This window comes from Chrysemys picta, chromosome 3, assembly GCF_011386835.1.
Source record: "Chrysemys picta bellii isolate R12L10 chromosome 3, ASM1138683v2, whole genome shotgun sequence".
Lineage (NCBI taxonomy): Eukaryota > Metazoa > Chordata > Testudines > Emydidae > Chrysemys > Chrysemys picta.
This window is the reverse complement of record NC_088793.1, coordinates 163,408,313-163,434,597: the sequence shown is the minus strand read 5'-3', so window position 1 is coordinate 163,434,597 and position 26,285 is coordinate 163,408,313. Positions and strand designations below refer to the sequence as shown.

Below are 26,285 nucleotides of genomic sequence, written 5' to 3'. Positions count from 1 at the left end.
GAAAATATGGTGGAAACCAAAACTAAGAGCATTAGCAAAAAAATACATTAAAAAATCCTTGCAAAACTATCTAATTCACAATAATTTCTGCTTAGTGAATCTTAAAACAGAGCTCTCTGTAGGCCACTGTGAGTGTGCATTGTGGCCACCAGTTTTAGGTCTTTATTTAAAAAGAGAGGAAAACATTCAAAGCTTCAAAAATTTTGTCCTCTTTGATAGTGGAATAAATAGACTTATAATCTGATCAGAGAAACAATGCCGTTTAATGGCCTGAACACAGGCCTAGGAACTGCACAGTTCTAATCCTACTCCAGACACTGACTCAGTAAGTGGCCTTGGGAGAGAGTCACTTGCTGTCTCAATTTCTCCAGCTGTAAAATGGGGATAACAATACTTTCCCTGACTGCCAGGAGTGCTGCAAATATTCAAGCTTTGGCCCAGTTGTGTTAATATGCAGAAACATGTATTGATACAAGGTCTTTGGCTTGGCAGCCATGTTGCCCACCCTGTCTACTGAATTTTCTGTGCTATTTCAATACTATCTCCTCAACACTAGTAAAATTTTGGCACAGGATAAGAACAGTGATATCTGTGAAACATTAAAAAGAATAAAAAAAGCACTCTATTATCTAGCCAACTTCATTCTTTTGTGCTCAGTTTTGCATGCATCACCTGGACCCGTACTTTCTTCCACTTCGTTTTGGGCAATTTCCCAGCAACTGCTGAATAAAACGCTACTTGGTCTCTTAAACCAGAAACGGGGGGTTGAATTATTATTTTCACTTATTCAGCACTTTCCGTTAGAGAAAGTCAAAGCACTTCACAAACATTAGGAGCTTAAGCCTCACAATAAAAACTCATGAGACGGGGAGAAGTTTAACTACAGTGGACTGGAGGATGACCATTCTGTTCCACAGGAACATTTGAGGTTCTCGGATTTGTTTTCACTCTACACTGAAACAAAAATGAAACCTTTCAAATGTTTTCATGAAAAAAGATGTGTGTCAAAATGCCCGTTTTCAAACTGAAAAGCTAATGTTTTCGATTCGGAAAGATGCATCCAAATGTCCCAGTGAGAGGCTGTGGGAAGCCTGGTGTTAGGGCACCTGTCTCTGTTGTGGGGAACCCAAATACAAGGTCCTGCTGTAACACAGAGATTTTCATCCCAGCTCACTCTGATTCAGGCAGAGCAGGAACTTGAACCTCTGTCGCCCTAACCACCAAGCTATGAGTGTGAATGTTAGGGCTTGTCTACATTACCCGCTGGATCAATGTTAGCGATTGATCCAGCGGGGGTCAATTTATCGCATCTAGTCTAGATAAATCGACCGCTGAGCGCTCTCCCGTCGACTCCAGTACTCCACTGGGGCGAGAGGCGCAAGCTGAGTCGACGGGAGAGGGTCAGCCATCGACTTATTGCAGTGAAGACACCGCAGTAAGTAGATCTAAATACGTTCACTTCAGCTATGTTATTCATGTAGTTGAAGTTGCATAATTTAGATCGATCTCTCCCCTCCCCCAGAGTGTAGACCAGGCCTGAGTCACTTGGTCTCACATCCCACTATCTCATCTCTCCCTGACTCCTCAACACACACACACACACACACACACACACACACTCCCTCCCTCCCTCTCCAGCCCCGTTTCAAAAATGTCTAGTTGAAACTGGTATCAGAGGGGTAGCCGTGTTAGTCTGAATCTGTAAAAAGCAACAGAGGGTCCTGTGGCACCTTTGAGACTAACAGAAGTATTGGGAGCATAAGCTTTCGTGGGTAAGAACCTCACTTCTTCAGATGCAAGTTGAAACTGAAACATTTCAGCTAAACATTTTGGCTTTGCTGAAATTTCATTTCAATTGAAAATGTTCCAAAGGGCTCCAACTTTAACCAGATGGGGAAACAGAGGAAAAAAGTGATGTTAAATCACACTGGATTCTGAAGCAGAGGCATGAGCCACACTCTGATTTTAGAAGTCCCCAGCCTTGTGCTTTAGCGACAAGACCACCCTTCCTCTCCCGGTGAGCTGTCATGCTGCCTCGTGCTTACGTTACAGAACACATTTTAACGAAAGTGTGGCAGAAGCGTGATGATCCCATTAAGTTTCTAACATCTAATACCTTGTGAATGAGAGCCGGAAAACTCATTTAGTGCTTTATCAAATCTCTAGTTTGTATGTAGAGCATAAACTGGCTACATTTGCTAATAGGGCAGATTGACCCATCCCATATATTATCAAAACTCATCAAAGTCTGCTGGAGGACATAGCTACAGCCACTCATTATCCTTTGCATTAGCTCCCTCACTAGCACCTCTACCAATATATTTTCCTGTAATACAACTGTCTTGATTGAGCAGAGAAATCAGCAATTTGGAACATTACAGCAGTTAGAGAGAGATAACAGGACTAGACCCGTAATGGTATCCTGCCTCCCCATTCAATCTGCTGTTATTGGGTGGAAACTGAAGCCTGCAGTGCTAGATTTACACTGCAGTTATCCATTGCTGGGCCCTGGAGATTCATACCATTAATTAGATCCATATTTTATTCATTCAGATTATTTCCCCAAAATTTATTAAATACATGAGGGGGGCAAGGAGAAAACAAAGACTTACAGGAACTCCTTAAAATTTATGCCACGGTGTGTTTTTCAGACAAATGATAGCTTATAAAATGACAACATATAATTTAATAACCAGAAAAACTGGATGATGGAATTAGCTTAGTTGTAACAATGCAAGTGCAAACATCATAAGTTTAGATGCTGTACAGTCCTATTACTGAATATGTGATATTTATTGTCTTATCCAGGACACTGTACAATTTTTGGTTATAATCTTGAGGAATAGTGTTCTGTGTGTCTGGAATCACACATCCTACATGCCTGGCTCCTGTGTGTCCATAGGTGCTCTAGGGCTGCAGCACCCACAGAAAAACAATAGTGGGTGCTCAGCACCCACGAGCAGTCCCAAGGATCAGTGCCTTCCCCTCCCCCCAGAGCCTCCCACCCGCTGGCGGCCCTGCTGATCAGCTCCTTACCCTTCCTCCCCGCGCCTCCCACCCGCCATGGATTAGCTGTTCAGCAGCATGCAGGAGGCGCCGGGGGGGAGGAGGAGCCAGGACAGGAAGAGGTGGGGAGTGGTCAGGAAGAGTCAGGGTGGGGGTGGGAGCTGGGCCTGGGGTGGAACAGGGATGGGAAGAGGCAGGGCGTGGGTGGGGAGTTGGAGGAAGGGATGGAGTAGGGCTGGGGCCTGGGGTGGAGCGGGGGTCGAGCACCCCCTGGGATTTGAGTAAGTCAGTGCCTATGTGTGTATCTGATATCACGTGACATATATTTCTATCACATTTTTACTATTCTTTGCACTCCGCTCCCCCCCACACACACACATACACAGTTCCATGTATAGTCCATTGCACAACTGGCTAGGGGTGTGACCAGGTTTATTCACCTTCCTCCAAAGCATCAGGTACCAGCCATTACCAAAATGTAGGATGCCAGAACTGATGGTCTAACCCACTGCGGCAAATCCTATGTTCCGATTACCAAATTTCCTTCAATAAGGTTTGATAGAGACATGGGTCACATAACACACCCTCCTATGCCTCATATAGATTTGGATACCATGAAGAGCTATTGTACACAGAACACTTGCTGACCTATTATCCTCATTTTGTGACCTGTAGTGCCAGCTACCAGTAGGGGCAAGTCCAGGTCCAGATAGGTAGGGCTATAAAGCTTCAAAATAACACCAGGATGTATCATCTTTCAAAGACGATTTACATCAAACCACAGCCATTCAGTGGAGTTGTGGGGGAGAGGCACATCTACCTTTGTAGATGTGAATGTACTAGATAATAAAATACAATTGCATCTCTAGTAATATTCCAGCCACTTGTCATTTAATTCTGTGGCCTCACTGGTTAGAGTTTAGCACTGTCAAAATGTTTCTGGTTATTTTGAAGTTATGCATAAGACAGCAATACCTACTTTCTCAGGTAGGATGGCCACTTGTTAATTCTGGTCACAAATCTCTTTCAATACCAACACCAGTAATAATAAATTTTGAGGATCATTGGCAGGTTTTACCTGGTGATTCCAGAGCTCACTAAATCACATTAATGTCCAATCCCTGTTGATTAGAAAAATATTCAAAAAAACTGCTCAATTCCCATTTGGTGGTTTAGCACCACAAATTCCAGCAGCCAGGGAAGGTAGCTTTCTGTTGGTTAAAACTTCTGACAAGTAAAATTCAATATGGAGGGAATAAAATAAGAAAGAAATTAAAGTGCTCTCTCACCAGTGAGTTAAAACCCAGCAGCTGTAAGTCATTGAATTTAACTGCACATCTTTTGAGGGTTTTTTTCTGTTTTTATTTCTGAAATCACAGGAACTACCCAGCCTAGCAGGACTGTAATCACTCAGCAGGAACCTGGCACAAGCACAATACAACCACCAGCCAGGTGGCAGGAAAATGAAGGAAATCTCTCTCTCCCTCCCTCTATGTTGTTTAAAAGGGGCTCGGCGTGAACGAATCTTCCCGGTAGTCACCAACAATTTCTTATTCTTTCCGAGCAATCATCAATTTCAGCATCAAGTGGTTCAGTAGATCTACAACTGGTAGTGGCAGCAGAGTAAGCCCAGCATGCAAACATTTTGGCTAATTTAAAACCCTTGTGCTGCCGAATCAAACATGACAAGACAACAGTAAAAAGAGAGGCTATTATTCCAAATGAAAGCCGGCGGATAGCTGAAATTGGTTTGAGTGGCAGAGACAAAAGATGTGGAAGGAGCAGGGACAACCGAGAATGATAATCCCAGATCTCTCTCTCTCTCTCTCTCTCACACACACACACACACAAATCATCACAAGGAGGGAAAAGGTAACATTTCCAAGTTCTACAGCCAAGCAGACAAAATGCACTTAAAAGGGATACAAAATAAATTGATACATGATAAAACATTTGCCCCATGGGTAAAGAGATACTTAACTTACAAGAGATGTAACCCTTTCGATAGAAAAACGAACACTCAGAACACTAAAGCTGTCATTTCCTACCTGAATTAATGTCCTGTTGCCCAACGTTCATTACCATAAGGTGGAGGAGTCAGAAGCACTGATTTAGGATAGAGTAGCCTTAAATTGAAAATAAGATGTTGTGGGCTATTTTTGAATGCCCGCTAAATCCACATAGCTCACCAAGTTCCCAGATCTCAAAGAGCTGGGAGGGAGGGAAAGTGGAGAGCAAGGGAATTAATTTGGAAAGGCATTTGGAAAACCACAAGCAGACTGATGATGTTCAGAGCCACAAACCCCGGTGATGGCTTACAGCACACAGAATGATGACCTATGGGATCACTGGAGAGCAAACGAGTTGTCTTTTGCAAGATTAACAATTTAAAAGTGCTGAAATTAATTTTGTTTAATAGCTGTGGGTGCAGACTCCTTACAAAGTAGGTTGCAAGGTCAGCAAGCCTCCTAAAGCCTTTTAAAATGCAGCTTTTTATAGGGACAGGAGATTTAGGGTGGCTCAGGGCTTACAGACCTGAAAAGTAGAAAAAGTGTAAAAGGTCAGCTCCTACCACTTCCCAGATCTTGGGTGAACATATTTGTTTGGTCCCATTCTATGACACACATTTACTGATCCATTCAAGACTATTTTAGCATATATGGGTTTCAAATGGTAGGGGAGGTGACAGGGAGACAGTGTGAGAGATGACACATAAAAGAAGTACTAAAACCAGACACAAGAACTAGACTAACCAGTATCTAGCAAGTTCCTCTGCATCACACAGGAATGTGCTTGCTTGCACTGGATGGGAGGGGAGCAAAGGGTAGGATGAGGGAAGGCAAGGGAAGGAGAAAGGGAATACTCACATCCTTTTCATCTTTCAAAAGTAGTTCATTCATGATTCACATCAGCCTGCTTCTATGAGACTGGTACAGCATAAATCACTGCACTATACAAAGTGTTTAAAGCAACAGCTGGACTTAACTCTGAAACCAAACTCAGCCATTTCAAACATACTTGCTAAGCTTCACACACATCTGACTCCACATATGTATGTGCCACCACTCAGAGAAAGAATGAAAATATACAATATATAACTAATATATAAACACTATAGGCCTACTTTTTGAGCACAGCATCCAGCAAACCACAGAAGGAGAGCTCAAACTGGGTGCCACTGCAGGCACTAATAATTGTGCCTGTGATTCTTCCCCCATTGGAGGCCAGGAGTTTGGGATGACTGTATTCCTTATTCAGCATTGTCTTGCAAATTATTCTGGGGAGAGACAAGTTGTGTAAAAACGTGGGCATAAGAATTTGAGCAAGATTCCTATTGCACAAAGCTGTGCGTCCTCAGTGTAAAAACTACCGCTCAATCCATCTGAAAAGGGATCTAACAGGATGGAAGCACTCAGCTGTCTGCACTGGACAGTCACAAACATGTCTCCTCAACACAGTATGGCAAGCCAGGTGAGAATCTGATCTAACAAGATGGATACAGCGTGGCAGGCCTGGTTTCATCAGGCAATCATGTCTTAACCTTTCCTCCAACATAAAGGGGAAGGCAGAGCTTGCTCTTTGGAAGAAAAGAAAAAGATATAAAATGTAAGGCCTCTAATCTGAAAACTTTTTGATACACATAGTATATCTGGGAACACCCAGACTTATGGAGTAAAGAAACCATTCTGACCTTAAACTTAAAAGGTAGGTGGGAATGTTTTTTGGTGTAAGAGAGATGCAGGCATTAGAAAAAGGTGTTGTAGCATACAATGAGAATGAGTTGTGATGGTTTCTTTAGACTGAAGAGGCCATTTCCTGACAATGAGGTAACTTGCTGATCATTAGACAAGACGGAATTAATTCTGCTGCAAGCTTCTGTCTGACAGTGGCCAGAGCAGATGCACCAGCCATTTTTCTCTACCTGTCCCAGTGGGAGTTAGAACAAAGGAAAACGAGACTCACAGAAATACTGAAGACTCCACAAGGAAATCGTTTTCAATACATATTCAGACTGCCACAGAACACCATGTGCTGTTAACTGACACATGCTTCTGTATACAATATTTTTGCTCTCTTTTTGTCTCAAAGTTGAATTCATATCCTCACAGAGCAGTTCAAGGAAACCCCAGTTCGCAGCTCAGCAAGGCACTGCTTAAAAGGCAAGCCTGATTCAGGTCCTTAGGGCATCTCATCCATCCTGTGTGTGGATGGCATTCACCACCAAGGGACCCCATTAGGAAGGAAGGGCAAACTGAAATCCTAACCCAAAGCAGTCTGAAACGGAGCACCAGCGTACTGGTACAGCAGCGATGGATGAGATTCCATTTGTCTTCAAAAGCATGGGAAGCCAATATATCTACTTCATCACAAACTCAACTTTCCTTTCCAACCTTGTAGTGTACTTAAAGCAAGAAACGTAGATCGGCTTTCTATCTGGAGATGCAGCAGAAGGGAAATGTCACCCAAGACTCCAATTAAATAAATTGTAAGCGACACACTTACAATGTAACCCCATGCCACAGACCACCCTGAGATACACTGGCTGTGTGTAAAATCAGTTGTCCAGGAAGGCTTTGCCACAAGCTACAAAACACCTTCATACAGTGGAATAATACTCAAAAGCTTCTTATTCTAGTGCAAAACCTGCTGGTAAATGCTGCTTCTATACAAGTGCTATGGATATTAGAGTTTCCACAAATACTCCAAACGGTTTAGCTTCTCCTTTATGGTCATACCACAGCCACAATAGCTATTTAACTGGCCCCGACACTGCAATGCTATCAGGGAAATGTTTTGTTTCTTGCTCTTGAGCTGGTTTTGAGAGAGATGTTCTAGTTCTGGAGAATCTGGGCCAAATACACTCCTGGTGTAAAGTGAAACCACAACTTTATTGGCTTCAAAGCAAACAGCTACTTCACATAGACCCAAAACTGACAAAGAGCAGGACCTGAGACTCATGTTGACCAGTGCAAGATATATGGTAAATAAATCCTTAATGATCTGTAATCTTATTATCAACAAGTCACCTGGTCTGGATCCCAGAAACCTGGCTGGCTGATGATACAGGCCTGGGGTTGGCTTACCTCATTCCTTTCCTCCCCTGCTCCCCACCTCTTACCACAAACCCAGAAGTACATATCTGGATGTAACATATACATTCCATTTCTTTCTGCGGTTAAACGCAGAAAACACACTCAGATCAAAATTCTTTGATTGCATTCACCAAATCTGCATGTCCAGAGAGCTGACTAACCTGGGCATTAACACTATCAAACCTCAGACGCTAAGGTTTCCCAGCTCACAGTAACACTGCCTAACGTACGATAAACGTCATACAACTCTTGTAGATAGCTTCAACAATCATTCAGATGATGCCTCTGCTAAGATAGGATTTCTCACAGGTAATCTACCTTACTCGTAGGACTGCACGTAAACATAAGAAATGCAAGAACCATTCTCCTCAGCTGGTCAGCCCACTTCCTCCTCGAGGTGGAAACTCTCTCTACTGCAAGACAAGAAAAAAGCCACCTCCATAATCTGGCCAGAAAACTCTTGGATCTTGCCAAATTCCAAAAAACGTACTTACGGAAAACTGTGCCCAAAAAGCAGACAGGAAAAAAGCAGGAAGGAATGAAATTTGAACTTCAGTGGCAAAAAAGGAGGTCTGATACTGACAGACTCAGACACAGATAATGCTGCCATAATGGAGGTAAAAAACAACCTACTTCTCCCCTGCCATGGAAACAGCAAAAACACGCCCTACAGAACTCTTCTGGACCACTCTTCTGGAGAGAGTTCCTGAGAACATCTGTCTACATCACAGAAATTACCACCACAACTGGGACTAGTAGGCAGCCTTGCTGGCAGCCCCAGGAAATATGTCAAGGACTGATAAGGCATGGATAGTGAACGAACCCCTTACTCTTAGTCTCTGTTTACTTTTGAAAAAACAGTCACGATTAAGTGTCAAACATGGGAGCATCCCTCAAACTTGTGTTAAAAATGGTTGTTCCAATGATGTTATCAGGGTCAAATGTACTCAGTGTTCATTGTGGCAAAGCACCAGGGTACCCTTCTACTGGGTATTTAACAACCTTTGCTGCAATGGACTTTGGACTATGTCCATACAAGTGGGAAAAATACTTTCAGCATCTGGGGGTGGAGGAGATTGGGAAGAGGACTGGTGCAGAAAAATCACATACTTACAAATGGTCCCTCCAGGTCAGAGTGGAGGCATATTGGTAAGGCCGTACAGGGAAGGATACACTGCCACTGCCTGTCCTGCACCAGCTCTGGGGATAAAGGACCTGATCCAAAGTGCACTGAAAATCAGTGTAAGTCTTTTCATTAGTTTCAACGGGCTTTAGATCTGGTCCAAAACAGACGATGTCCAAATCCACTGTTGTTACTTGAGCACCAACATTTACTAAATATATTCAGCAAATTAATCAAAGTGAGGAGTTTTATTAAAACTCCATTCAGCAAACAGGAGTGAGAAGAGGAAGCAGCACCCCAACACACACAATCCTGAAGGAAATATACAGTCCAAGATGAAAACAGCAAAGTGAAGACTGGGAAAAAAAATGTAGAATTTATTTTCTCCAGGCAAAGATAGGCGCAACTGTCTGCAGGGACTGAAGCAACTCCATTACAACTGCAGGCAGTAAAAGAAGTTGTTCCCCTTTACCCCTTTTTCATAGAGAGACAAAGAGTGAAGACTTTGGGAACTTGATTTTATTTGAGGAACAAGACAATGTATCTCCAATAGTGTCTTACAAAATATTCCATCAGCCGAAGTATGAGGTAGGTCGGAGACAGACTAACTTTTCCAAGGTATTAAATTAAAAGATGTTGAATTAAGTTAAACGCCCCACATTGAATTGACATTTCCCTTTTTTAATGCAAGCTAAGATTGATGAAAAATACCACTTATCTACATTAAGGGTCAAAATATCCAGCAAAAGAAGCCTCTGGTTCAACGCGTCAGAGCAAAGTCAGTCTTACATAATCCGAGGACCAAGACGCGGATCACATTCTGATGATCCAATTAATGGTGGGATACTTTGCAATCAGCCAGGAAGCAAGGCCCCTAACAGATTGTGGGGCTGTAACATCAATTTCTTAAGTGCATTTAAAGGATTACAAATGTTAGTCCTGGCTTGAGATTGAAACACCTATTGAGGTGCTCTGAACCACATTACAGTAATTGGGTACCTGAATTAATGCCATTTCTTCTGATGGGTGAGTTGAAATACATTGGAATTAAGGGTTTCTTTTGCTGTATTTCACTTTCCGCTTTTTTTTCCCTCCTCAGAACATAAATCTGAGGCACAATATCTCTTTTTATCCAGAGTGCTTTAATTACAGCCCTGAGGCACCTGAGTACTGTCCTAATTTTACCTTCCCCATTGTTTGGGTGCATTTTACATTTGTGCTTATTATCTTACTATGCAGCGATATTAAGATGAAACTGAAATTATTTTTTCCTGAAAGAAAAAAAAATAGTACTGAGAGAGAAAGAGAGGGGGGGAAAAACCCTCTTCCCTCTCCCATTCCCCCCTCCACTATGTAAACCTCTTTATGCATGCACCAGATACCATGTGCACCTCTAGAGAGCTAGAACTAGGGCTGCCTCAATTAGTCTTCTATTCCTTCTGAGGTCAGTTCAAGTAAAGGTCTCAATCATATCAAACTGGAAAGAATGCTAACTATCTGGATATTTTAGACCATACGGAGTTTGAGTTAAGGAGCTTTTTAAAACAAGCAGCTGGTTCCAAGTGCATTCGCTGAATATACAGCACAGAGCTGTCTGCACAGAGGCTAAACTCATACACACCTGCTCCCTCCCCCCCCCCCTTGGAACAATTAAAATCTAAACTATGTTAGGATATTGTTCCCAAGGTTTATGTTTGGACTTTTAAATGTGTGTCCAACTATGTTAACTTACAACGTGTAGGGTACAATAGATGTGTGTTCCTATCTTCTATAATATGAGTTTTGCAAGTTAAGTGTTAATCATTAGGAATCTGGACCATTTCTTTGCCTGCTTATACAGCATATATTCACATCAATAGCCCAGGTAGCGCTTTCCCTCTAGTAGGTAACTGTGAAGTATGTTATCATGTTATAAAGATCCCATCTTAAAAAAGAGAAGTAGTGTGGTATTATAAGCATTCCAAAGGCCATTGTGTATATTTAATATGGCCAATTACAGCACATAAATACAAATTTTGATGGTATCAAAGGCCATCAGATACCGTACAGTATTAGTAATTCAATTATAAATTGTGATTTCATCATAACTTCTGGTTTAATTTAATTTTGCTTAAGATAACTGTAAACAGAAAAAAATATATACAGCTTTTTATCTTTATTCCCGGTTAAGAGGAAATCTTAGTCCATGCGTGAGGGAGTTCAGGAAGCACAATGATTTAACTGCAGTATGAATGAGACACATTCTGATTCTAAGAGACACATTCAGACTTGCAAGAAAAAGTAGTTTGCATAGTTATCTCATTCCTTTTCTACAGAATGAAAATATATGTTTTGTTTCCCATCAAATTAGAAATACTAGGGTTGGGAGAGATCTTTATGAGTCATCTAAGTATAACCTCTGTAGCAGCTGGATAGTTTTCAATATTCCTTAGCATACATTTCCTACAGTGGGCATCCTTAGAATTTACTGATACTACTTTAGAAAGCATCACTAAATCCTATTTTCTCTTTATAAACCATCCTTTTCATAGGAGGTGTTTAATTAGAGGATAGTAACTGCTTATATGTAAAGGCCTTTTAGTGAAGTAGGGCATCAGGGTGGGGAGGAGGCGGGGGGGGGGGGGGGGGAAGAAGTGTCTTACAGACCTTACAAATCCAGATCCACATTTCCTAGCAGTTTTTGACTCATTAGATTGCTCTGGTTGAAATGATTTACATACAGATAATTAAAGCGCAAACCCCAAGGACTAGTTAGCTGTTTAGCAGTGTATACATTTTATATAACCATTTCCATACATCTAGTTTTAAATTCATTAACAAAAATTAATTGCTACCGAGTGCTCTACATCGCACAGCATGTTGCTGCGATATGCTTGCTAAATTACCCCTTTCTATCACTCCTCCAGTGATCTTATAGACAGTTAAACTTTGCAGTCCTGAAAATGTTGCCTACCAATTTGTGGCAATGCTCATATTTACTATATTTACTATGAATCACTGCTTGCACTTCAGAAAATATTTGCCTCTGTTTCGTGTACCTCGGTAACGTTTCATTAGCATGGAATAATAAAAGGCATGGGCTTCCCCCGCCCCCCCCCTTCTTCCTTTAGACAAGACAGTGTGATGGCCTGAAGACTCTACCTTTGAAGGCATTAACAACGAGGGCTTAAAAATGCCCAGAAACAGCATATTTTACTAAACTCTCATTTAGGGACTGATCCAAAGCCTGTTAAAGACACAGGGAGACTTCCGGCAGTCTTCGGTGGACTTTGGATCAGACCCTTAGGTTTTTTAAGTGTTCACTGCACTTCATGGTACTGAATATAAATATGTTGCTATTTTTGCAGTATATTCAGCATGAAGTTTCTAATGGTGAAGTGTTGATGTTTTTCTTACTTATTGTATGAAAAATAATGACCTTTCCTATAAACATAGCCTAATTCTGGGACAGTATTTTATAGGCACATTTGAATGAGTTCAGAATTTTGGGGGGCGGGGGTAAAGTGGTCTCTTATTTTTAAGCAACATTTAAGGGTAAAATAATAATAATCTCTGCACACTCTTTCCATCAGATTTCACCAATATTTACAGTGTACACCTCAGGTTTGAAAAGAGCCAGGGAGAACTAATTCATTGTTTACACTTGGAATCCTAGGTGGCCCAGTCCCATAAGGGTAGTACAATGCACTGTATCTTTCCGTTCTTAGTACTTATCTTAATCTTAATAACTAGCCAGACAACTGACTCCAGAGTCCTGGGCTTATCGACTGGAATTCGTCACATGCACACAAGAGAAGACAAGAAATGCATTATATAACAATGCCATACAAATCATTATCTTTTAATATTTAAAAGTATGTATTCAAAGACTGATATGAAACCATTTTTGTTGAACTCAATTCCACTGGTTATTATTAAATTTGATAGCAAATGAACAAAAATACACTTGTTACATATTTATCTGCAAAAGAGTTTATTTGCAACAGATCAAAAGGCTTCTTCTTATTGCATTTTAGTTACTGCTATCAAAAACAATCTGTTTTTAAACATGCTTTGATATGGGAAGATTGTTTTGAAAACAGGTTAATAAGAAAAAAAACCCATGTCTCTGAAGTACCGAGAAATACCCACAGCGTGAATAAAAAGTCTATTGTATCCCCATCATAAGGCTGCAACATGATTTCTTCTGTTAAAGTTTATAGATATAAACAGCAAAGCTATCACTACTGTACTTACCATAATCTCAGATCATGTCAAGGTTTAAAAATAGGATGCGGAACTTCGTTTCAACTGCACAAAATGGCATCTTGTACAGCACTAAATTCATGACATTTCTTAACGGGGAGCAAGGACTCCTCATTAGCATGTTTAAAAACATTTCAGTTTGACATCCTGGGTAAATAAAAATGTTGTGGGGTGCACTTAGCTTTACCTTATAACCTTTCTGAGCATATAAATTTAACTGTGACATTTCACCACTACATACAAGGCACTATTACATGCATGAAGTCAGGTATTTTATGTTCAGTTCCAAGTCAAAAGCAGGGATTTTTGCCTGTGCATGCCAGGTAATGCACACATTTTCTAGAGTTGGTGCTGAGCCACAAATGGCAGAATCGGGGATTTGGTACAGGCCCATTTCTAAAATACGCAAGTGCACATGCTAAAACAGAACCATGCAAAGCGTTTGTCTCTAATTATTAAAGAAACAGAAGTCATCCTCAATTCCTATTCAAAAGCAGCCTCGTACTTGCAGCGGTTCACTCAGACAGTGTCCATGTACACAGCTGTCCAAAGGAATATTTTGAAAAAATTTCTGCTTCAGACAGATATCTATAAAGTGGCAGTAGTTTGTGTTATACTTTGACATATCAGGGGTACAAGCAGAATTTTCCTAGGGGATCCAAAGTTCCCTTCCCCGCCTCTCCTACACCCAGCCCCACACTCTGTACCCAGACCCACGCTCTCCTCCCTGCATCAAGCACCACTCACACACTCCTTCTGCTGCACCACATTCAGCCCCATGCTCTTTTTCTCACATTGCCCTGCACCCAGCTCCAAGGTCTCCCCCTTCACCAACCCCATGGTATCCCTGCCTCACACCCAGCCCTAAGCTCTTACCTGGAGAAGTCGTCAGGCTGAAGAGTACTATGCTCACCAAGGGACAGGCAGTTCTGGGAATCCCAACCTCTGCCTCCTCTTGCATCCCTGCTTTCCCAAGAAGCACCAAAAACCCAGATCCAATCCTTCCACCCTCGTGGGCACTGGGAATTTCTGGTGCCCCCTGCCCTGCTTCTCTATGGGAGGCTGGAGGTGCCCAGTCCCCATAGGCACCAGAAGGACTGGAAGGTTGGGAGGCCAAGCAGATGCACAGGGTTGCAGCGCTACTCAAATTTGGCCCAGCTGCCCCTCTGACCTAAGTCAGCGGCAGCCAAGCCAAATTTGAGTGAGTGGTTTTGCGATCTGGAACATGGGATCACAGCACCACTCAATTTTGGCCCAGCTAGGCCACCTCGCCTCGCCCCACCATTGTGCCCTGAGCCACAAGGAGTCACATGATATATTTCCTGTGTCCATGACTGGCCGAGTCTATCCCATATAATCAGCCACTAGGAGGGTGGTGAAGCACTGGAATGGGTTACCTAGGGAGGTGGTGGAATCTCCTTCCTTAGAGGTTTTTCAGGTCAGACTTGACAAAGCCCTGGCTGGGATGATTTAGTTGGGGGATTGGTCCTGCTTTGAGCAGGGGGTTGGACTAGATGACCTCCTGAGGTCCCTTCCAACCCTGATATTCTATGAAACCCTACTCAATAGAAGCATTCTCACTTGGTTTCTCAGGCAATATGGATATGATTTATAGCTGAGAAAGTCAGGAAGAAATACATTCTTCAAGCACTTGTGTTTGATTGCGTCCTGTAAATAGTGGCTTAGTGTGTTATTACCAGAACTGGACAACAATAGGTGTTAACAATTTAAGATAATATTATGAGACATTTAAGTGGTTTCCATTTGATACATTTTGAAATAGGACCATTTTTCAAGTTTTCTGAGGTCATTTTTACTAAAATTTTAATCACAACATTTTAACATGATTTTCCAAATTTGTCTTTACCAAAAAATTTTGTACGATGATGCAGTTTTCAATAAATGAAAAAAAATTCAATAATTTTGATAATTTTGGCAACTTTTTGGGAAAAAAATAGCATGGAAGATTTCACCCCAAAATAGAAAAATTTCAAAAATGTTGAATTTTTTTTTTTTTAAACCAATTTCTATTTTTGGAAACATTTCTCAATTCAAAATCTTTTTAGGTAAACATGTTTGACATGCCTTTTTAATCCCTCCGTTTATCAGGAACTGCCTAAATATGTGTCAGATTCTGTCACCAGTACTCATGCTAAGTAGTACTAATAGCGCAATCATGGGACACCTTGAGTAGTAAGATATTACTCAACACCTTTTTAATAAAGACCAGTCTGGACACTCCCCCGATGTTTGTAGTTTACCCTGGATAGATTCATAGAGTAAACTCCAAACCTTTGTAATCAATGTGGCAATCAAATAATGAGATGGAAAAAAACCCTGTAGACATATCCAATGTGAGCCAAGGTAACACAGCTAGCTGTATGTTCTGTCTCACATTAGTTTAGTCCACTTTCAGAAAGGTAAATTTCCCTGTGATCAGAATACTTTGTATGATCAGCGTCAGCAGAGATACCTAGTCTGTATTTCTGGTGGAGTCTTCTGTATTTTTACTCATGCAATAACTATAGGCCAGTTTTAGAAGGGAGGATCTGAGATCAGAGTTCTGCTGTGGCATCAGAGTTAGGCCTAGCTCCCTTTCCAGTTTCAGTGAGAGGACCTTGCTAACAGGTTGGTAATGAGATCTGACCACAAAAAAACTGGGCTTATTCACATGCATACCTTTCGATAAAAACGCTGTGTCTGTGAGCTCATACAAACCAGTTCTCCCACAAAAACATATGAAACCACTTTGCCAGCATATCACTTGTGAATTCAGCCTGTTTCACATGCAACTCCGAAGGAGCTGCAGTGTTCTAGCTATAAAAACTTGTTGCTGCAGGTTCAGGCTTGCTAAAAGCGAGTAACAATGCCTTTCACTTTGTCAGAAACATGGTACTGTAAGGCTCCAGTTCTGTTTCATTTCTAATCAAAACTACTGAACAGTTCTATTAATTAATAAGTGCAAAATATTATGCGGCTGTTTCCTTCCAGCAATATCAATGTTATTTACTTACATTAATTCATTTAGTTAGCTTCACAACAGCCCTGTTATTACCTAGATAAATATTAGTTTCCCCATTTGTATATGGGGCTAATGAGTCTTAGAGAGATTATGCAAACACGGTGCATAAGTGATCTTAAAGTCCCATTCAAAGTCTATGGCAATGCCAGGGACAGAATGCAGATCTTCAGAACCCCAAGTGAGGCGGTGACTAGAATTTTGCCAGGAAGCTTAATACAGTTAATACAGGCCTTGAGAATTCTGGAAATTTCTGGTTGCATATGAACTTAATATTGTATGCACATGGCAAACCTCAAACTAATGATCACAGTCACCAATCTCCCTCCCATTCTTGCATGATGTGCAGGTTCCTGTGTATAGAAAAGAATGTGCAGGTGTTATCACCTGCAGATGTGGGGTGGACCCCTCTAATTCCAACCAGACCCACTTATAGATGAAAGTATTGAGTACCTGGTAATAGGTCAGACTCAGGAAGGGAAAGAGAAAGCAAAGGCTTACAAATCTAGTGAAAAAGAATAGACAGATAAGTTGGATAATATATAGAGATGGAATCGAAGCCACAATATTCAAATCTGGGTTGTGAATACCTAACATTTTAGGGTTGCTCAGATCCAGGGTTTCAGTTACATTCATTATAAAGATGGGGCCATTTGCAAAATTTGGATCTGAATCTATGTCTGGATTTCAAACACCCCTAATCTTTCTGAGTGTTCAGATCCAGAGTTTTTGGTTCAAGGCCATATCTAGAAATTAAGAAGATACATGAAGAAGGAGGAAATAATATTGGTGAAATTGGATTTTGAAAAGAATTCTGAGAAATCTGAGTTAGGGGAAAGGAAGTAGCTTTTGGTATAGCATCTTTTTATGCACAGGATCACACAAATGTATGCTAGGCCATTTGCACCATCTGCCACACAGGTGTAATTAGAGGAAGGAAGAGTAAACTTCAGAGACACCTATGTTTAAATGCTATTCACAAGGGAATACTGAATCCACTGGGAAAATACCTTGGAAACACAGTCTGGGTTCTAAGAGACCGCATGAGACTAGCTGTGAGGAAAAGCAACAGATGCAACTAATGCAATTTCATAGTCCTGCAGACTAATTCTGGTTTCTTTTCTGTAATTGAGGAAGAATAGGGCATTATGAAATGAACTGCTGGAACAAGACAAATGGCATTAGAAGAAACGATGACAAACGCAAGAAGAAAGTTCGCAGCAAATCACCCCTCTACTAAAAACTTTACCAATATGATACCTTATGTAAACAAAGGTTACAAATCACACTCCTTGGAACTAGGTGACCAGTTCAGTTAATAGTACAATGACTATGCAGGGAAGCAGCTAAAATATTGCGAGTCTGAACCTTCTGCTACTGAGTATTTGGTAACTGAAACCCTAAGAAGAAACTAGGAAAACTATTTGATATTATTGGGAGATACCAATTTAAGCCAATTTGGTGGAACAGCTAACTTTTAGGCTGCACACAGACTCCAGAAATAGCTCTGATTGGTGTGTCTGGCACAAACTTCCATTCCTAGCAACAACAACAACAAAAACTTATGAAAAACAAAGTACTCCAGGACGTGATGCTATGAGGCTCCACATCTTGGTCCTTATCCTTATCCTTCAGGGCAGGTGCAGGGGGGCATGGATCAGCATTCAGGTGGTGCTCCCCATCGGTACCCGGCCCCAGCCAGAGAAGCTAATGATCCAATCGTTGGACCAAATTTGGTGATGAATCCTGGTCACGTGCCACTTGAGGTACATTGTGCATACGCTAAGAAGAAGGGCAGGTGTATCTCAGGACACAGAATATCTCCAGGTGACACCAGGAAGTTCAGAAGATACTAGGAACACAGAACAGCCATATTGGCACACGACTTGTAACAGCAACCGCACCTGCATTTCCAAATTCTGTAGAGTGTATAAATACATGCCAGCTTTTCCCAAGACTGATGAAGCCTATACAGGCAAATTATAAATTAAGTTTGCATCTATATAGGTGGAAGAATACTTCTCTTGGGGAAGATCTAAAGATATCAGGAAGGACCACATACTATTATGGGAAATTAGAAGTCTGCATTTCTGTACTTGATTTTTGTATACACGCATATGACATTTTCAGCACTGCTGATGGTATCGTTACAGAGCAGACGGGAACTTGATTAGTCCAGTCAGTACAGAGTTGTTCTTTATTTTAGATGACAAATATGGAAATTTTTTAATACAATTAAATGCCTGCCCCTTTAACTTACACCTCAAGATCATGGTGACCCCAGGAGACAAGTAATTGAACTATTTCTCTCTATGATTCCTCTCAACATATTTCTCTGCTTGCCCACTGGCTAGCTGCAGTTACAAGCAGAAACACCAGTGTACCAAATATGCACAGATGTACCTATGCTGCTGCCAGTCCCATCAGCACAGCACACCATATATCAGTTGTTTGACTTAGGGCACAATAGGTGAGGAATTCAGGTGAGGCATACAGGAAGTCCACAGCATAGCTAAAGAAGCATATTTTTACTCGTGCTACTCTTATTTCCTGGTAGCTTGTTCATGTACAGAATGCCTCGTTCACACATACTAGGAATCAGAAGAGAGTCTTCTTATTGGATTGTACTTCAGTATTTCGGGGGGACCCATGGATGTCCAGGCATCTAGGATATTTTAGATTGTGATTTTCAAAAGGAGACTAAAGAAGTTAGGCACTCTATTTGCATTGAAATTCAATGCGAGTTGGGTACCTAACTCTCATAGGCCCCTATGAAAATCCCATCTTTTGTCTTTCTAGATTATTTTGAGCTTGAATGCAGGTCTGCTAGACTCTCTCAGTAGGTAAGGTCTCAAAACAGGAGTTGAGAAATTCAAGAGAAATAAAAAATAAAGAACGAATGCCCTTCTGTGAAACGAACTGGCAACATGAATGTAACAATGAGCAATGTGCAGTAGATTGTTTTGGGGAACAGAGTGAGCCAAACTTGGATGTGATGTAATATCCAACTCCTATTAGAAACAGTAGATATTCAGTAAAGCGTTAATCCCATGCAACTCACAAACTAGCAGTTTATTTAAAACAAAACTTGATCCTTATTGGGACCTGAAATATTTGAAGCACACGCAAGTAAAACTAATTTAACCTTTGAAAAGTTATCTCCGGAGGGAAGAATAGAAATCCCTTTATAAGATTTTTAAGTACTGCAATTATTGACGAGGACTATATTACTTCAGTTTTCTCTGATCAGAAAAAAAAAAAAAAAAAGCAAAGCCCAAGAGACATCAGCAGCTGTCAGGCTGTTTTCCAACTGCAATGAGGTAGTTTACACTGGGCTTGTGCCAGTCTCTTAAGACCCAGTTAAGAAGCCTTTTTAAAATGCCTTAAAAAGCCAACTCATACATTAATCAAGTTGAGCCCTCATCCATACTTACTGCAATACATCAATTACCATGTCTTTTTTTTTTAATAAATTCCAGTTGACAGCAGACACCTTATTAAGGCTCGCTAAAATGATACAATAAGTAAAAGGCTATTAATATTGCTTTTTTTCACCCTGCTGCTATTGTCTTGCCGCACTGGTCTGCAAACAAATTCAGGCTGCATTACAATTAATGCCAGTGGAACTCCTTCTAACGACTTCCAGCTTGCTAATTTTTTACGCTAATAATAAAAAAAAAAGGCATTGCTATGCAAGAACGGCCCCCTTTTATCATGCTCGCATGGCACACTAGAGAGCTCCTGCCATTGTTCACATGAAAGACAATTAAACCCAGGAACATCAAACCCAAAAATGACAATCTGCTAACCAGCACTGGGTATTGCTGGATTCTTTTCTCTATTTTCTGAACTGATAGAAAACAATTCTCCGAAGACATTTCCCTCCCCCATGCCCACCCTTTGGAAAAAAAAAAAAGTTTGAAAGATACCCTTTGCTGATTTATGCATCTCTGCTCAGAATTTATTAACTGTCTAGGGCCAATTTCACTCCAGCACTTCTATAGCCTCCAGGTTTGAATTCTGGACACATTTCAAGAAATGCACCAATAATATTGTCCATATAGTTTCATATTTAAAAATAAACATTAAAAAAATCCCAGTTCGTGTTTTTCTGAAACAATATAAAATGCCTGAGGGAGAAAGAGAAAAATAGTGCTGTAACAAGTTTATTTCTCACAATCCTCCAGAGACAATGGGACATTGGGAGGGGGTCACGGGGTTTGTTGAAAATTAAGTACATCTGAGTTGTGAATTTAGAGTGAAACTATCTTGTTTTAAGAGCTATCTTTCCCACCCTATGTCCTGTAGCTTTGGATTCAGTTTGTCAGGAATATGCCCAAGTTTCCACCATGAAACCCATTATATTGTTCTTGATGAATTGTGCTCATATTACACCTGGATTTATAGGTGTGAAATATTATTACAGACATATATAATGATAATACTTTACACTTCTGTAAGTGCCTTTCATCCAAGGGTCTCAAAAGTACTTCAACATTAATACATTCTCTGAAGACCTCTGAGAGGTAGGTGTTTTTACATCCATTTTACAGATGTATAAACTGGGTCACAGAAAGGTTAAGTGATTTGTCCAAGGCCACAATAAGTTAGTGGCAGAGCTAGCAGTAGGATCCTGAAACCCAACCATCACCCTGCAGCCTATGAATACTTTCCACTTACTTCAACAGGGCCTCAGTTGAAAAAAGCACTTAAGCACATACTTACACTTATGCCTAACTTTAAGCACATGCTTAAGTCACGTTGATTTCAAAAGGACTTAAGTGCTAACTTGGTTAAAGGTACTTTTCTAGGACCCCAAATGTCCTGACTGTTTGTCTCCTGGTTTAACCTCTACAACCCACTGTCACATACTCCACCACAATACATAAGATAAATATTTATTCTGAGAATTTATTAAATCATACGCACAGTATAATATATACATATTTTATATAGTGATATAGGGATGTTCTATTATAGACACACAAATGATTGTGTGGTGAAGGATATAGATTTACTGGCATGAATTTGGATAGAAGCATCATACATAAGTGGTGAAGCCATGAGTGAATTATGCAGCACTTAGTGAGTTATACAGGACTTACCAAAAAAAGTCAAAATAAAACCCTTATACCACATCACACCCATAGGTGCTGGAACTAGGGTGCTGGGGGTGCTGCTGCATCCCCCAGGATTGAAGTGGTTTCCATTATATACAGGGTTTACAGTTTGGTTCAATGGCTCTCAGCACTCCCGCTATAGAAATTGTTCCAGAACCAGCAATCACACCATTGTATAAAGATGTCACATCTTTAAAGTCCAATATCTTGTAACCTTCTAGGGTTAGAAGCAAGTCCTACGTTCAAAAAGAAATCATGGGAAGCCTTCCCATTTGTTGGTATAAGTCTCCAATTTCTTGCCTTCATGTGTTGAGAGATATTCAGCCTTAAACCTATCACTTGTGCAGAACTGAATATTACAGGTCTGCACCTCAGACCGGTGTAATTTTGTGGGCATTTGGGAAAAAAGCAGGAATTTTTAATGGCTATTCAGAACTGTGGAACATTAGAATATACCCCAGGGCAGATGGATTAGTAGGAAGAGGCCATAAAAGGTACATGAGTAATGCAATTCATCACATGACTGTGCAATTTGTCATATGGATATCTTGCATCATATACTGTTTTCTGGGTAAGGAAGAGAGCTGGGAGACAGCTTCTATTCCTGGCTTTGCTACTGCTTTCCTGTCTGACCCTGGAGAAGTAATTTTGGCCAAAATTTGAAGACAGTCCATCTTCTCTGCTTCCGCTGTTTCATGCACATCTCCATTTCAATCAAGCAGAGCTGGGGAGGGTGCATCCAAAATTGCAGCACCCCACATGGAGACACCCAAATTAGTAGACTCTGGAAAAATGCATTTTCATCTGTAAAATAAGGGTAATAATCCTAACTATTGTGAAAGACGTATTGTGACAATATATTTGAGATTCATATGGAAGGGGCGACATAGGTACAAAGTATGTATTTAATTATTAGAGTAAACTAAACCACACCTAAAATAAAAGCTATACAATACAGAAAGTAAAACCAGAGTACAAAGCTCAGGCTCTATCTTAACCACTGAGTTGAGACTCATATTACCGCTGTTGGATGGTAAAACACCATGTAGCCATATATGTTGTGCACTCAATAATTGCCAGACACAATCCCACCCGCTGAAACACAGTTTTGAGACCTAAATCAGCTCTCCAGAATTGCTCTCTTAACTAATCAATAGTGTCAAATATCTCCTTAGCCATTGGTTGAGGTATGGTCATCTGACCCCTACCTATAAAAGAAAAATCTCGGCACAGGAGAACACTAATGCTGCTACATAGCAACTCAAGAGTTTTTTTTTTTTTTAAACTACCCTTCCCAAGCTGCAGTTAGCATGCTCTTCCACAGCCTTTAATGAAGGCAAGCGTGTCTACTCTCTGCTTACATTCTGCCCCTTCTGTGGCCTATGCAGTTAATGGTTCTCCTTTCTGCACAGACATTGAGTGAACGGTTCCACAGTGGGGTACAGGATATTACTCTACATGATCGAACTGGATTGGGATGGAAGTGATACATAACGGCAGCCATTCCTGTATAGAGCTGGTTGAAATTTCTCAATGTTGACATTTCCAACGAAAAGAGAGACATTTACACCAATTAAAAAAAAAAAAAAAAAACCATGAGTAATCCCCTTTTCCTGAGTAGTGGCAATCAATCAGGCACTGGCTTTGGCCTACTAAAATACAGCTTCTGTGCCACTACAATGTCAATGTAATTGTACAAAAAGAGACTAAAACCCCATTTATCCACAATATACCAGGTTCGTGGCTCATCTGTGGGTATGTTGCTGCAAGATTCTGGTGTCAGTTAAACTGGTATAAAGCTGAAATAACTCTATTGGTATCAGTAGAGTTACTCCAGATTTACACAGGCAGAAACGGAAAGCAGAACCTGGCTCATACGGACTTTTATTAAATTGTGCATTAATCGTGATTCCCATATCAGAAGATCTTTGGAATAAAAAGTGCGTGGTGTAACTGTTGTATAGACTTCCCACCCTCCCTTTTAATTAGTATATGATAAAAGCAGCAATCATTATCTCTTGTCTTAACTTACTTAGATTTATAATATGGCCTGCTACTAACACTTAGGCAATATAACCTTGCAAGAAGGCAATATTATAGTCCCACATTCTGTATCCTAGCAACAGAATAGGGCTTGCATTTGATGTCAAAATAATGGGGCCCGCTTAATCTCTCGCTTTTGAAGTAGAGGGTCAAACGCTGAAATCTAGGAGTTAAAAGGAATTATTCAAAAATAACATTCCACAGGCATACATACATATGTACATATGCACACACACACATATGTGTGGATAGGTAATCACATGTGCACACAAAGTCAATTAATCTTTGTCGCTGAATTGTTTAGAACTGAAGGCAGAGAAATGGAGGGATGTGTATCGCTTTCAGGCTCTCAGAGGTTTTTAACAAACAAACAATCTGCTTCCTGCTTTTATCAGCCTACCTTTCTCTAGAAATTAAAGGAGGGGGAAAATTAGGTCTGCTAAATGTATGCTCCTGATTTTAAAAGGTTATAAATATCCTTTCATTCCTTTAAACTTCTTTTGCTCCAACTCAAACAAACAAAAAGTAAATCTGTTTCCATCTGTCTCAGTTCTTGTCCCTTTCAGAGTTTAAGGATTAAAAAATTGTTAATTAAATGCGCCTGCTTGCTCATGTCATTTGCCAAGTTATTAAACAGCTGAACAAATCTTTTACAGGTATCTGGGTATTTAAATAGTTAAAAAAGATTGACAGACCCAATGATCTCAGAAGAGACCTATGGACTTCCAGCAAGCACTGTAGAAAGGGGAGACGTTTTCAGAAGGTTTTGTTTAAGGGAGGCTGGAGGAGCGGTTTCTGCCAGAGCAGGTTTCAATCTTTGGGTGGCTGCAGGAAGATACTGTATATATGTGTTACCGAAATATGAGGAAGAAGCATAATTGGGTCTACAATAGGGAAAATTGGACCCAGGCTTAAGGAGGGTGTGAGAACTTGAGACATATACTCTGACCAACTTTCACAGAAACTTCTTTCTATATATGGCCGGTGACTGGAATATATTTATGTATTTATTTATTTTTTAAAAGCCCTCCTTGGAATGATGTCAACCATATGGAACAACTGAGCATCAGTGGACTAAAAAGCAGATCTCTATAGTTGTGGGTATGTTGCTGCATGAGCAGCAAGTAAATATTACTTTATTGACTTAACAGATTCCTAAATACAGCCATTATTCAAACACATGTCTATTTGATTCTCTGGTATTTATTGTTCTTTGTCCTTAAGACCCCAACAGAACAGAAACAGATTGTTTCGTGTTATGTTTTTATTTATTATAAGTTTAAAATTTGTACAAAAATTATTCCACTTTAAAATGTAGGTGCCTGTATAGATTGATGTTAAACTTAAAAACCACCATTCACCAATGGCTGCATTGCCCCCAATTCCACTGCTTTCCCTCAGCGCAGTGCACCCCCACTAATCCACTGCCTCAGGACAAGCCTGAGAAAATAGACAGGCCTTACAGCGTGCCTTCAAAGTCAACAAACTCGAGCTCTGTTGGACCAGATGAGACAGAACAAATCAGAGGATCCACACTTGAATGCCTGGGATGTTTAGTGCATACAGAAACACGCTGCTCATAATATTGTGATTTATTTTTGTTATTAATAATATTTTACTTCTAACTGAAAATCAGAGCCAGGAGAGCTTGGAAGATTCCTTGCTAACTCTATTTATTTATTTAAACCAAATCTCTTAGCCCTTTCTCTCTCTAAATAACATCAAGGTCAAGAGTTTACAGGAGGGGAGTTGACCAGAGTTCAACTTTTTAGCAAGTGGGTCGCCCTGGTTCTAATGAAAACCAGCACTGAACTCAGAAAACAAGTGAGCTTCTCTCTCTCTCTCTCACACACAATCTCAAAAAAAAAAAATGTTTACTGCACATACACTGCAATTCACCTTTCCCGGCAATTGTCATGGCAGTCATTCTATTACTGATATTATTATCCCCTGAAGATGGTTCATGGACAGCCCTGTCCCCTGCTAGGCTGTCCCAGTTTTATAAACTGCAAATCTGGTCAGCTTACTCTACAGGGGAAAAAATAAAGCTGTTTAAAAAAAAAAAAAAGTAGCTGCTGCTACAATGCTGTATTAATGCAGACAACATGGAGTGAAAGCACCGTCCCTGTTTTACTGTGGGTTGTTTCTTTCCTCCTTTAGTGAGTTAAAGGACGCCCTGCTATGGACCTTACTGAGGAACAATATAGGGCCCAGCAGCAATTATTCCACAGCTCCCTCAACATATATAAGACAGGCTGGGCAGTACAGTCAAATCCCTCATGTCCCAATCCCTCTCCCAACCAAGGTCTTGATTCACGAAAGCATCTCTGTTCAGGACTACATACAAGCATATGCTTAACATTAAATCAATGGTCTTAAAGGTCAGCAGATAGATAAGTACTGTCCTGAATAGGATGTAAGCATGTGCTTAAATGCTCTCCTGAACTGGGGCCCAAAATAACAGAATAGGAATAAATGGAAAGCAAAATTTCAAAGTCCTTTTTTCCCCATCTCAGGAGCTACATGATTCAACACACGGCTTGATGGCAAAAAGAAAATACTAGCTCACAGTGAATTTTCCAAGGGCGAACATTAAGATTCCAAATCCCACGTTTGAACTTTGAAACCACCCAAGT

The 26,285-nt window shown here is 40.6% G+C and overlaps 1 protein-coding gene across 11 annotated transcripts in view; it reads right to left on the bottom strand.

Moving 5' to 3' along the window:
- ESRRG (estrogen related receptor gamma) overlaps positions 1–26,285 on the bottom strand; it is a 471,624-nt gene that overhangs the window by 280,241 nt on the left and 165,098 nt on the right. The gene's annotated exons all lie outside the window — the stretch shown is intronic.